This window comes from Mus caroli, chromosome 1, assembly GCF_900094665.2.
Source record: "Mus caroli chromosome 1, CAROLI_EIJ_v1.1, whole genome shotgun sequence".
In the NCBI taxonomy this organism is placed as follows: domain Eukaryota; kingdom Metazoa; phylum Chordata; class Mammalia; order Rodentia; family Muridae; genus Mus; species Mus caroli.
Genome location: NC_034570.1, coordinates 171347717 through 171353052, shown reverse-complemented (window position 1 = coordinate 171353052; position 5336 = coordinate 171347717).

The window sequence follows — 5336 nt, the reverse complement described above, 5'->3', positions numbered from 1 at the left end:
TTATATGAGGAAGTCAGGTGCAAGTCATACGACTTAGCTGCAGTCCCTGGCGCCTTTGGGACTGCTGCCACATCTGCTCCTCACAACCCTCCTCCCTGTCCAGGCTCAATACATACCACCCCTGAGGTTGCATGGTAGCCCTGGATCATCAGAACCAGGCTCTCCTCTTTCCAGCTCTTGTGGGTACCTCATGCACGAGCCACTTCTAACAGCTCCTGGCACATTCAATAATCGCACCACAAAATTTTACACTCAGTGGCTCTCTTGTTCCTTTTTAGGTGTGAATTTTCTTTTCCTAAGAACACTTCCAAATCTTTTAGGAACAAGCCTGTCTTACTTACATTTAAAAAAAAAAAATGCCCACAACAGCTGGTAGAACGTCAGAGAGCTAAAAGTACTCAAAAAATACCATCGGAGGACGATGCATGTGTTCTGGGCAGGCTGTCAGCCAGCACGAAGCCTGCACATCAAAGCGCCACACTTTGGTTGGATGAATGAATGAATGAATGAATGAACGAACGAACACCCCTCTGTCTCCTACTTCATTACCACATTACTCTTATTCACCAGCATGATTTTCTGGGGGAAAAAATGACAGAAGGAGACAAAAATATAACAAAGTGAGTTGACTTTGCTTGGTAGAGAGAGCCCCACTTCCCCCAGGAGACTCCTGGCTCCTTGTCCTCTCCTCTGCTGGCAGGGAGCAAGGCACGCGTTTGGAAGACACATCCCAAACACTCTGTGACTTTCACTTGCATCTCTTTTCACACACCCCTGCTTCTCCAGTGGCTGTAAAGCAAGCCACGGGATGGCAGACTTTAATACAAAACCCTGAAGCACACACTTAAACCGTTGGTGCTCAGAGAGGCAAATCTTGCACCGTACTTTAAGCGCCTTTCGCTGCGAGCTGCACCCTGCAGAAGCAGATTCTGTTTACTAATGGCAGCAATTAAGGCGAAGTTTTAGGCTTCAAAAAAAAGTTACTGCTTACTCTAGCAGACACTCTAGTCAATTTTCCTGCCACACGTAAGTTTTGACTCTAGCTTCAGTCTGCTGAACGTTGGCATAACCCCCAGAGGCCTCCCTCTTCCCGGTCATATCCAAAACCCTGCCTGGCAGTGATCTCTGAAACTCCAGTTAATATCTGAAGTGACTGGCACATGTAACGGTCACACATTATCTCTTCTGTCTCGTTTGCCAAGGGGGGCAGTGGGGCAGCCGATACTGCAATTGAGTGTACTTGTTTGCATAAAGCATTAGCAGACTCTGGAGATGAATGTTGGCTCAACGAATGCTCATCATTGTGAGATGTACCACATTCTAATTCACCTATGGTGTTGGGTGAGACACAACATGGCTGAATTAGGCCATGATCACTGATGGAAAGAGAGAGACCAAAATAAAAAAAAATAAAAACCCATAAATCTTTGCCTTCCCGCTCCTGGTTGCTCTGGAGTTTGCTCTCTGGGTGTTTACAGAATTGACTGTCCTGTCATATGCAGCCTCCAAGACATGTCCTGCAGTGACACTCTCTTCCTGGACATCGCACAATCATCCCACATCCAGGGCTAGATCACAAAATGCATCGAGATCTCTCCCTCCCTCACTTGGATCTTTCTGGTGGAAGCAAGGAGCCATGCTGTGAAGAATGGACAATGGCATCTTGACCTACACCTGTGAAGGGGCCACCGTGGAGGCAAATCCCATCCTAGGCAAGATGCCAGATGCCTAAGGCTGGCCCACATCTGTGACACATCAGGAGTGGACCTGTGCCAGAAGCTCCCGGGGGAGCGGCTTCAGATCCTTGACAGAAACTGGCACCATGGGTGTTCACTGTGGCACACAACTGGGTTGCAGCGTAACTTACTGCACAGCAACCGTTTCTAATGGATGTCCCTTTGGTAAACCCTGATTGACAACATGCTGCAGTCTGCAGTTCATGCAAGCAGGCTAGGATACTTACTCTAAAACAGAGAAAGAAGACCCAGGCACAGGCCTGTAATTCTAGTTACTTGGGAGGCTGAGGCAGGAGGATTAAAAGAGCTACATAATGAGTTTGTGGCAGGCACTGCAACCTACAAAGAGTCTGTTTCAAGATAAAAATCACAAAAGGACTGGAGATGAGGCTCAGTGGTAGGACTCTTCTGGCACTGGCCAGGCCCAGGATTCCATCCTTCCAGGACGGTGCACACATCACCCACATCTCACCTCCACACAAAGGCAAAGGAAAGACATGCAAACAGAATTCTAACTTCCAGAGTGTTTCGTTTTTCTCTCAGGAGTATAGAGACTGGTCCCAAGCTTTAGGTGTGCCACAGCATCCTCTGTTGGTCATGTATCCTTGCCACCGTCCCATCTCTACACATGTGCTTGAAGACTGGCTTTAGCACTGGTAAATTCTGCATGGGGAAAGTCTGTATTTTCTTTCCACTTCTCCTTTTGGAAAATATTCCTCAGAAAACTTCTTAGCTCACTAAGTCAGGGGAGGAGAGGAGCCTCCAGGGCCTGTTCTATTCAGTACAGGGTGGAGGGCACCAATATGGGGGGAGTGTGAGCATGCATGAGTATTTGTGTCTCTGGAGAAGAAACACAGCAGACATGAGGGAGAGGGGGGAGAGGGATAAAGGTCAAAGGCCCCATGAGGTGACTGTTCCCTTTGCCCCTTTTGCCCCATCTCTGCTATCTTAAGTAACTACTAATCCTATATGACAGGCAAGACACATGCATTGGAGAAGAGATATCAATGAGGGGAGAAGACTTTACGTCAACTCTTACGTATTGGAATGAAGATGGCCTAGCAATTCTAAAGCCCAGGGAGTGGGAGCCCATGCAGGAGCTATGGCATTTCACAGAGCTGTAGTATAGAGGACGAGGGGCAACGAGGTCCACAGGGGCATCCTGCGTAGATGAAATGATGAATGGGAAGAAGGATGGGATGGGGGGGGGGGAACAGGAGGAGGGAACTGGCGAGGGAAGCAGAGAAACAGATGTGAGGTCCTTAGGGGCTGGCAACAGTCTCCTCTTCATCTTTGCACATTCACGCTTATTCATGGCAGAAGTATTTTTTTAAGCATTTATGGTATAAATGAATGAGTGAGTGAGTAGACAATGCATGAATGATAAACAGATCAATTAGTTTGCATGTAACAATCTTATGGAAGCAACTATCCGCTCAGGCTGAGGGGAGTCTGAAGTGTGCAGCTTCAAGTCATGAACTGACGACACATTTGGTCACAGCTTACAAAAGACATAATCTCTCCTCCGGGTCCACCAGATAAACCTTCGTGTTCTGTTTTCATTTCCTGCCATCTATCTATCTATAGGGTCCCTGAATGGGGCGGGCTGCAGAATGGGCGTCAGAAACAAATGCATGCATGCATCAGTCTCCAGGAAAGCAGAGCTCAGAGGCTACAAAAGACTTAGCTTGTGAGATGGATACATTGTAACCTCCTTCCAACCAACAGGTCACTCAGTTCTGAGTATCTCAACTACTCAGTCACCATTGGTTTGAGCCTTCTTCCACATCAGCCACAAAGACTCCAGCAGCTCTGCTGGGCTGCATGCAGCGCTTCATGGGGCACTGGCTGCTGCAGATTAACTCAAGCTGGCTGTCTTTCTTCCTAATCACATGGAGAATTCCAATAAAAAGGAGATCATCCAACAGCAGCTGTCAACTCCAGCGCCGCCCTGGAAATTACCACCTTGACAGACCTTGAAATCCTCCTGCATCCAGATCACAGTGCTGAGCCCATTTGAATTTATGAATTATTTGCAGAGATAATGAAAGCTATCAGAATACTTTTCAACTACATTTGAAATGAAATTAACCAGCAAGAAGACCATTAGGCAAAGATTCTCACATCCTTAAAATAGCAGACTGACGCCCTTTCTCTTACCCAGGTCTCCAGTTAGACTTTCCCTTCTCACTGGAGTCTCAGAAAGACAGCAAACTGGAGGAGCCATTCCATCACATTAGAGGTGTGTACATGTTTATGAGTATACACGCATGTACATGTCTGAGCATGCATGTATATGCATGCACATGTGTATACATGTGTATGTGTGCTTGTGTGTTTATATATGTACATATATGCATGCATGCATTATATGCATATGAATGTGTATGTGTTTGTGTGTATCTGTATTGTGTGTACATGCATGTATATACACATACATGTTTCATGGATACATGTACATGTGTGTGCATATGCATTCATATTGTATTGGTTTCTATTTTTAATCATTGTGACAAAATATCTCACAACTTAAAGGAAACTGAAAACTATTTTGGCCCAGAGGTTGAGTGGAAATTTAGGTTATCATGGCAGAAAGGCATGGCAGCAGGAGCCAATAAGCCCATGGTGACTCATGGCAGAGATCCTCAGAGGCAGCTCACAAGGAACCAGAAACAACCAGTCAAAGTGGGTGTAACCTTCAAAGTCCCACCCCCAAGTGACTGCTTCTGACAGCCACATCCCACCTCCAAAAGGTTCCATGGCCTCTCAAACAAAATAGAATCAGCTGGGGAGTAGTTATTTAAATACATGTGCCCATAGGGAACACTTCAAATGTGAATCAAAACAGCAAGTGTGTGTGTGTGTGTGTGTGTGTGTGTGTGTGTGTGTGTGTGTGTGTGAAGACTATTCATTCTGGATTTGGGGAGGGTAAAGGGGTTAAAATAAAATTTCACTTTTTATTCCAGGCTGTCTTGGAACTTACTGTGTAGCTTACGCTGACTGGAAACTCATGGCAATCCTCATGCCTCAGTTCCCTTGTGGTGGGGTTTCAGGCATGAGCCTCCATGCTCAGCTAAGAAGCGGCTTGCTCAAATCTAAGGGGATGGTATGTAACATCTTCCTGCTCAGTCTCCCTTTCAATGTCAGTTACCAATGGTGACATTCTGCAAACCAATGCTTGCAAACTAAACAGGAAAAGCTATTATGGCACTGGGGTTACTGTTTGTCTTCCCCCCTTTCTTCCCATTTATATCTAGAAAGTGATCTATAGTTATGATTCCAGCCTTCCTCTCAAAACCCTTCCCTACCTTCTAAACATCTCAGTAACCAGATGGCATTCAAATCCAATGTGTCTGTGGCAGGAACTGCTACACAGTCACCAACTCCACCTGGACTACATTTCCCAGCCTGCTGTGTGGGTGACCATGGTCACACAACTGAATTCTGAGAGAGAAAGAGATAGGGAGAGGGGAAGAGGGAAAAAGAAGAGGGGAAGGGAAAGAGGCAGGAGAAAAGAGAGGAAGAGAGAGAGGGAAGGAGGGAGGGAGGGAGGAAGGGAGGGAGGAAGGGAGGGAGGGAGAGAGAGAGGGAGAGGGAGAG